The sequence below is a fragment of the Nicotiana tabacum genome, chromosome 22, assembly GCF_000715075.1.
Source record: "Nicotiana tabacum cultivar K326 chromosome 22, ASM71507v2, whole genome shotgun sequence".
Classification (NCBI taxonomy): Eukaryota; Viridiplantae; Streptophyta; class Magnoliopsida; order Solanales; family Solanaceae; genus Nicotiana; species Nicotiana tabacum.
The window spans coordinates 9,765,995-9,775,485 of record NC_134101.1 but is presented as its reverse complement, the minus strand read 5'-3'; the positions used below and the strand labels follow the sequence as shown (position 1 = coordinate 9,775,485).

The 9,491-nt window shown below is 37.8% G+C and overlaps 1 long non-coding RNA gene across 3 annotated transcripts; it reads right to left on the bottom strand.

Annotated features, from left to right (window-relative positions):
- Positions 1–545: 545 nt before the first annotated feature.
- Positions 546–9,100, bottom strand: LOC142176437 (uncharacterized). Of its 3 annotated transcripts, none has more exons than XR_012705054.1 (3): positions 8,888–9,100; positions 2,061–6,603; positions 546–1,939 (listed from the first exon to the last, which is right to left on the bottom strand). It is a non-coding gene; the product is annotated as an uncharacterized LOC142176437 (long non-coding RNA). The 3 variants fall into 3 exon arrangements; XR_012705055.1 differs by having other exon boundaries at positions 2,061–5,621; XR_012705056.1 differs by having other exon boundaries at positions 2,061–5,301.
- Between the last annotated feature and the right edge of the window lie 391 nt (positions 9,101–9,491).

The following is a 9,491-nucleotide window of genomic DNA, read 5'->3' as shown; positions in this document are numbered from 1 at the left end:
TAATACCCCATATCTACTTTCCTACTATCTGGGGTGGCTAATTATCGGGTTAACCGGTTGATAATGTGAATAATCATATTATCCATGACTTCTTGAGTATGATCACTTTTGGAAGTATTTTTAATCTTTCAAATTTGAGTAATCCCCTAATTTGAGTACTTGCAAATGTAAAAGTTAAACTCATTGATTATCCATTAAGTATCTATTTTTTAAATAGATAATAATATGAATCTTATCCATATTTGACCCATTTTCCAAAAGTTTATTTTTTTTTTAGTGGATAATATAGAGAAAATGACACTGTATATAACCGCTCTCAAAATAATAATCAAAAATATATATATTTTGTATATATATATATATGTTATATACAAAAATTATACAAATTTTATACGTTCAGCTACTGAATGTAAATAGTTTTCGCGCGAGTTACAAGTGATAATACCCGATAATATAGGTGGATAACTATTATTTATATTATTTTGCCACCGATACTTATAAGGAATGGGAACATAATCATATTAGAGCTTACTTTCAGTCTCATATGAATAAAATAGCCGACCATTGAAATTGTTTCAAAATATAACAAAGCCCGATAAAATCTCACAAGTGGAGTCTGGAAGGTTAGTGTGTATGCAGACCTTACCCCCTACCCAAGAGAGGCTGTTTCCGATGAAAAAGTTTCTAAATGTTTTTCCTAATCTCCATTGATGTACAATTATGTTCAACAATAAGGACACAAGATAAAGCTAGAACAAATACATGTCATCTCAAAAGAAAAAGTAACTCATAAATTTAAGAGATACTGGAAAGGTACGCAAATGTCCCCTTCATATCAACAAGGCAGCTCCTCCTCCAACTCTTTTTTAGGATGATTAGGTAATTCAGGAGCACAATACGTCATGTATCTGTAGAAACTTAAACAAAGGCAGAAGCTCAAAACCAAAACACCAACTAACAATTCTTCATTCAGCCAGTGAACAAGAACAAGCATTGCTAATCCCAGCAAAAAGTCAAAAAGTCCAATATCATATGCTGCGTGCATGAAGTGGGTAAAGATATAGACACATGCGGTGCAGCCTAGCAGTATAACGAAATAACCAACATTGTACTCCAAAAGGTGATGCAAGGCTGCTGCAACTATCATAGGAATGACCTCAATCATAAATTTCGCCTTAGCACCAATTAACCGGAAAGGCGACATCTCGCGATGCCAATAACAAACAGAGTACCATGGAATCAGATAAGCATTAGTGCTAACAATATAGTAACTGAAAAAGGTGACAGGACCGGCATCCTCCACAAAAATTGGAAAGACAGCCCATATACACCATAAGGGAATAAAATTAAGAAGAAACCACCGCCAGTCATCACCCACTATGAGACGAACTGAAAGAAACACAGAAAAACATATTGAGCATCTCAAATAAAGTTACTAAACACACAAAATCGAGCACACCAAATCTATAAACAAGCACAATTAGAGAGGGCAACTTTGCACAAAAAGTCACAACTTCAAAGTTTAAGCAAAGAAATTATGGCTTTGATCTGCCAACCGAGCTAGAAAAGCATTGTAACTATCTGTTGGTATATGTTTATAGAGATTGCTAGGATAAATTTCAATTGAAGAAGCCAAAAGACATACCGGCTGGTTGACTACAAGTATATGCACCGGGTAACCTAATCAACTTCAAATTTGAAACCACGGTCATCAACATCTACCTGCACTTCTGATAGGAAACACTGACAATGCTGTGAAAGCGAGGAGGCTCAACGCAGGGGAGGGGAGAGGCGCACAGGGGGAGAACATCACCCATCTCGCTGCAGATAGATACTGAGTCATATTCATATTGATTTGTATTTTGCTGTCAACCGAGAAAGGGGACAAGATGAAAAGGATATGTTGAATAACCTGATTCACCACTTCTGACAAAATTAACTGCAAAAAAAAAAAAAAAAAAAAAAAAAAATGCAGGAATAATTGAAATATTCACAAGGGGGAAAAGGCACGAAATGTACTTTGAAAAATATTCACAGAGGGAAAAAGGCACCAACTTTACCTTGAACACTAGTAAAATAAATTAATTAGCCAAAATTGAAGGTCTGTCATGTAATTGGGAATCAGAGAGCAGTAGATGATATCAAAGGACGAAAGTAAAAATTAGTTATCCAAAAACATTATAGCTAAGTATGAAGAGAGGGCTGCACAAAAAGAGAGATTCCAACAGCCTAGAAGAAGAAGAAGAAGAAGAAGAAGGAGGAGGAGGAGCAGGAGGAGGCCAAAAAGAACAATTCCCACCTGGCAAGTAAAGGGACTAAAGCAGCAAAATGACAACACAAATAAGCAGAATGTTAAACAGGAAATCAGGGGAAATATTCAACAGCAAAATGAGAAAAATGGAGCAGGGACTGTGGGATCAACAAGTATGATTCAGCAAGCTAGTAATACACCTGCGCAAGTTCAACATCACAAACAACAAAATACAAGGGGTAAAGCAGTGGTAAAGAATGATGAAGAGGTAAGACCAATTGGGAGCTATTCTGTTCCAATGAAAAACGGGTTTCAAGCTCTTCATATAGGAGATCATGATCAAATGCCTCCTGATGAAGGTGGAGGACCTCACAATACCCAATGACTTGGTTGATATGGAATATGAGAGGAATAAATAAGAGGTATAAGCAAAAGGAATTGAGAAAATATTTACAAGACAACCACATCAAGATAGCTGGCCTAGTAGAAACAAAAGTAAAAGAAAATAAAGCAAATATGTAGCAGATAAGATAGCTCCCGGATGGAAGATGATCAACAACTACAAAGATGCAGTGAATGGTCTATTTGGGTTGTTTGGGATGATAGAGCCTATGATATACAAGCAGTGTTTAGTGATGCTCAATATATTCACTGCCAGATAATGGAAAGACATGATGGTATGGACTATGGATTGTTTCCTAACAGTAATCTCTGGATGCAATACTATCGAGCAAAGGAAAATATTATGGGAACAACTACAGAGTATGGCTCCTCAAATTACTAAACCATGGCTGATATGTGGAGACTTCAATGCAATGTTATACCCTCAAGACAAAATGTCTGAATCCCCTGTACTATGGGCAGAAATCAAAGATTTTTCTGATTGCTATCACAATTTGCTGGTAAATGAATTGCCACGGAATGGAGAATATTACACCTGGTCTAATAAGCAACTTGGAAGTGCTAGGGTATGTAGTAGGCTTGATAGGGCACTGGGAAATGATGAATAGATGATGCAGTTTGGCCATTTGATCTTGCAATATGGGAAACCATTTGTGTCTGATCATGCTCCTATGCTTATTCCCATCAGGACCACTATGAATAACAATAAAGTACCTTTTAGATTCTTCAATGTCTGGGCAGATCATTCATCCTTCTTACAAATTGTTGAAGAAGAGTGGGCCAATAATAAAACTAGTAGCAGGATGAAGAATATCTGGTTGAAACTGAAAACGCTCAAACCAAAGTTTCAACAATTGAACGCAAAAGAGTACAAAGGAATAACGGAGAAGATTGATCAGAGTAGAATAGCTCTGAAAGATATACAAGCACAACTCGCAGAACAATATACTGATGCATTGGTTGATCAAGAAAAAATCTGCCTGCAGTAATTAGAAAGGTGGTCATTAATTGAAGAGAGTATCCTTCAACAAAAGGCTAGAGAGCTGGATAAAGTTGGGGGATTCAAATAGTAAATATTTTTCAGCAGTGATGAAGGAGAAGAAACAAAGAAAGCAAATTCTGAAACTCAATTCCTTAACAGGAATAAAACTTAACAGGAATAAAGCTACAGGATCATGAGGAGATCAAATTAGAAATTATTTACTTCTGCAAAGCCTTGATGGGATCATCTGCTGCTAGTCTGCCTGCTGTAAACAAGATGATCATGAGGAATGGCCCATCCCTATCACATCAGTAGTGACTTGACGATAACTTAAACCGACATAGTGGGGATTAGGATTATGTGTGGATCGTACACCTTTGCGGAGTGCAATTGGTTGACTAAGGAGACAAGTCTGCAGTAGGTGCAGAATCTGATGTGGGGCGTGAATCACCTAGGCCTCATGCTGGACGTGGACGACGATGATAAGTCAATAGTGGTGGAGCTGCAGAAGGTTGAACTGGATTATGTAGAGGAACTGGAGCTATAGGTAGTGGAGCTACAACCGGAGCTGTAGGTGGTGGAACTGGAGTTGTAGGTGGTGAAGCTACAACTGGAGTTGTAAGTGGTGGAGCTGGAGTGACTGAATCTCTAAAAGATGAAACTGGTAGTACCTCGGAAATATCTAAGTGATTACCTGAACCTGTGAAGTATGATTGGGTTTCAAAGAATGTAACATCAGCGGACATATGGTATCGCTGGAGGTCAGGAGAATAGCATCGATACCCCTTTTGTGTTCTCGAGAAACTTAGAAATATGCACTTAAGAGCACGAGGAGCTAACTTATCTGTTCCTGGAGTAAGGTTATGGACAAAACAAGTGCTTCCAAAGATACGGGGTGGAAGAGAGAACAAATGTAAGTGGGAAAACATGACAGAGAATGGAACTTGGTTCTGGATAGCTGAAGATGGCATACGATTAATAAGATAGCAAGATGTAAGAATTGCATCCCCCAAAAAATGCAACGGAGCATGAGATTGTATGAGTAGGGTACGAGCAGTTTCAATAAGATGTCTATTCTTTCTTTCAGCTAACCCATTTTGTTAAGATGTGTACGGACAAAATGTTTGATGAATAATCCCATGAGATTTCATAAACTGCTGAAATGGGGAAGACAAATACTCTCGGGCATTATCACTACGAAATGTGCGAATAGAAACCCCAAATTGATTTTGAATTTCAGCGTGGAAGGCCTGAAAAATAGAAAACAGCTCAAATTGAATTTTTTTCAAAAATATCCAAGTGCACATGGAATAATCATCAATGAAACTGACAAAGTAGCGGAATCCCAAGGTGGAACTTACCTGACTAGGACCCCAAATATCTGAATGGACTAAAGTAAAATGTGACTCTGCTCGATTATCAAGACGTGGAGGGAAATGGGAGTGAGTATACTTACCGAGCTGACATGACTCACACTCTAGAGCTTACAAGTGAGATAAACCATATACCATTTTTTGAAGTTTTGACAAACTGAATCTGGTGAATCAGTAACAGGACAAGTTGTAGAAGGAAGACAAGATGTAAGTCCATGTGATTTAGCAAGGATAAGGTAATAAAGTCCGTTTGATTCACGCTTGGTACCAATGATCCGCCCCGTACTGCGTTCCTGTATAAAAACATGGTCGTTAAGAAATAAAATATCGCATTTAAGTGATTTGGCTAAGCGACTAACAGTTATGAGATTAAAATGACTATTGAGAACATAAAGGATTGAATCTAAAGGTAAGGAAGGAAGTGAGCTTGCTTGACCTATTGCAGTTGCCATGGTTTGAGACCCATTGGCCATTGTGACTTTTGGAAGAGATTGAGAATACAAAATAGTAGTGAAAAGAGATTTGTTACCAGAAATATGATCTGATGCACCTGAATCAATGACTCAAGACTCAGAGGATGAAGATTGAGAGAAACAAGTCATGCTATTATTACCTGTTTGAACAACAGAAGGTATCTCAGAAGATGTCTGCTTACATGCTTTATACTGAAGGAACTCAATATACTCTGCTAAAGAAACCATACGATTATTCAAAGCATCGGTTCCCATGTCGCTACAATTTGTAGTAGTAGGGTTAACTTGAAATAGTGAAAATAAGTAACTCATGTGAGAAAACTGAAGAAATAGCTTGAAAAATACTGTTTATAGCAGGAAAACAGAACATTGTTCTGTGCCAGAAATACTGTTGCTCGCCGAAAAGTTCCAAAGTTCTCAGAATTTATCGTAGCCAGGATGGATAGACTCGAAATTCCTTTGTGAGCAAGTTGTCCTGAAGAAATATTTTCAAAAAATGGCCGAAAAGGTCATTGTTCACGCCGGAAAAATATAAAAGTGGTCGAAATTTGATTTAAATTTAGATGGGTAGGCTCGAAATTTTGAGGAGAGCACACTGTCCTGAAGAAGCTTCGCAAAAAAGTGGCCGGAACCCTCGCCGGAAAAGTTATTGCCGGCGCGTGGAGGAGTGTGGCGGCTTTTCTGCCGGATAAAATTTCAGGGGTTGGTTGTCGGATAGTGATCTACCTCGTGGTGGTGTTGGTTTTAGCACAATACCGACATAAAGTGACTTTCACTTAGACAAGCCTTAGGTCACCGGAAAAATTGCACGATGACTAAGTTCTTTCTTCCCGGTTAACGCTGGAATGACGCACACCGATCCTTTCTCACTAATGCTCTAATACCATGTGAAAAGGCACAGTAGAAAATATGTTATTGATATTGTATGATAAATACAATACAAGAGGTCCTTATTTATAGCTATACACTACAAAGAGATATTACTCATCTTCCAATGTGGAACAAGACTACACTATACATATCTGTAAACTAACATATATAAATTAATATCCAAGATCATAGCTTCCAGAATGCAAAAGGTAATGTCTTTCATTATCTCAGAAGCACATGCTGGGTTTATACCTGGAAGAAAGATAGCAGATAATGTCATTTTATCTCATGAACTGATAAAGGCTTATAACAGAAAACATATCTCTCCTAGGTGCATGATAAAGGTAGACATGCAATAAGCATATGACTCAGTGGAATGGATATACATAGAGTAGATTATGGAAGAGTTAGGTTTCCCAACAAAGTTTTTTGGATGGGTAATGACTTGTGTAAAACAGTCAACTACTTTGATTCTTTTCAATGGAGAAACATTGGAGCCTTTCAATGCAGCTAAAGGTTTGAGACAAGGGGACCCCGTGTCCCCCTTCCTCTTTGCCATAGCTATGGAATATTTGAGCAGAATCCTCCTCGGTCTGAAGCAAGTGAAACATTTCAAGTACCATCCAAGATGTGGAAGGCTAGATATTACTCATCTAAGTTTCGCAGATGACCTGCTCTTATTTACTAGGGGGATGTAGAATCTGCGAAGGCATTGAATGACTGTTTCCTCATCTTCTCTGCTGCATCTGGCCTACAAGCAAACTTATCAAAAAGTGTTGTCTATTTCAGAGGAGTGGAGGCAAACATTAAAAAAGAGATCCTACAGGTTTTTGGTTACACTCATGGGGAGTTGCCGTTCAAGTACTTAGGGATCCCTTTGGATACTAAGAAGTTGACAATTATACAATGGCATCCCCTCATTGATAAGATTGTGGCTAGAATTACTTCATGGACTGCAAAAAAACTCTCCTATGCAGGAAGGCTTCAGCTGATACAGACAGTTTTATTTGGGATACAAGCATATTGGTCTCAATTGTTCATAATACCCGTGAAAGTTCTGAAGTTGATAGAAGCATATTGCAGAAGCTACTTGTGGTCTGGAGCTAATACAATTACCAAGAAGGCTTTGGTTGCTTGGGAAAGAATATGTCTACCTAAATCTGTTGGTGGTCTCAACTTGATTAACCTACAGATATGGAATAAAGCAGCTATTGCAAAAATATTCTGGGACCTAGAGCATAAACAAGACAGGTTATGGGTGAAATGGATACATTCCTACTATATAAAAGGCCAGAGGATAACTGATATACCTATACCACAACAATCCAGTTGGATGGTGAGGAAGATACTGGGTGCTAGGAGTACAATTGCTCAACTGTATAAACCCTTGACGGAAGGAGAAAGACTTATCAAACAAATCTATATACAACTGCTACCTGCCCTCCCAAAAGTTGGATGGAAGAACCTGATATTTAAAAATGCTGCTAGACCTAAAGCTCTATTTACTATGTGGCTACAATGTCAAAATAAGTTGCTGACTGTGAATAGACTTGCAAAATGGGGAATAAAAGTGAATCCTCAATGTGTACTTTGCCTAACCACTACTGAGACTAGAGACCATTTATTTGGAGAATGCAAATTTGTTGTAGACTTGTGGAGCAGACTCATGAAATGGATGCAAATCCAACCTGTTGTTCTATCTTCATGGAATCAATTCTTTACATGGATCATTATACAAGCTAGGGGAAAATCTAAGAGGGCTAAGCTGATAAAGATGACCTACGCAGAATTTGCCTACGCAGTTTGGAGGGAAAGAAACCTGAGAATATTTAAAGGGGAGAGAAGAGATCAACTCACCCTTGCTAAGGAGATTTCTTGTGTCTGCAACTTTAGAGCTACTGGAGATATGAATCACATGCTACAGCAATACTATTTTTAATTTGTGTCTGTTTTTGACACTTCATGCTACAACTAGGATAAATAGATAACACCTTTGTATAGGCTTTTGTGAGTATTTCTTTTAGAACAGCCAACTGAGTTTTGCTGGGTTGTACTTTGTATTCCTCTACTTGGTGATTAATAAAATACATAATTACCAACCAAAAAAAATATTATAGAAAGCTTCAACCAATGTACGTTTAGGGTTTTTAAAGGCTGAGAATTTTACGCTCTGAAAATTTAATATATATATATATATATATATATATAGAGAGAGAGAGAGAGAGAGAGATAGATAGAGAGACACACAAAATTGCAAAACTGTGATTTAAAAAACACAAGTTGCTGCAAGGAAGAAAAGAGAATCGATACTTCAGTTACTTGACGAAACGAGATCCAAAGCAATTGGGAGAATGTTAGATGACAAAGCGGAGATATATGCTTGAAAAAAAAATATGGATGCAAAGCAACAACAGGGAAAAATGTTTGATGACAAAGCGTCTAGTCTTACGGGTAAAAGATGGGGGAAAAAGGAAGGGAGTCGAATAATGACGTTACTCGCCCAAGAAAAAGTTTAGAGGCTAGGAACCTGTCATACCCCTGAAGAAGCGGCCATTGTGCACGAAGAAGCTATTGTTAAGCTTCAATTAGTTGGACGAAACAAGATCCAAAGCAATTGGGAGAATTTTCGATGACAAAAGCGGAGATTTACGGTTTAAGAAAATATCGATCCAAAGCAACAAAAGAGAAGAAGTCAGATGACGACGCGTCCGGTCTAGGGTAAAAGAGGGGGAAAAAAAGAAGGGGTCGAGTGCCTAATTAGAAAGAATTACATAGTATGTCACCCGACCCAACCCTATAACCAAAATAGGCCCATATTTTGGGATCTTACCCGTTTGGGCCCATATTGTATAAATTTTGAAAAAAATAAAAGTTTCCCGCCACTCTCTTCTCCTATTCTTCTCCCCACTCTAGTGCCACCTCCTCTAGGTTTGTTATAAAGTTTAAGATTTTGATATCCAAATCAAAAATTAGGTTGGAGAAATTGGAACCTTTCCAGATCTAAAATTTTATGAAAGAATCATACTTAACTACGAATGGGTGCTATTGAAATCTTCTATCTATATAGAATAGAAGAAGTAAATCAATATGATGATGCTAAATGTTACGTTGAAAAATCAACAAATGTCAAATTTTTGAAC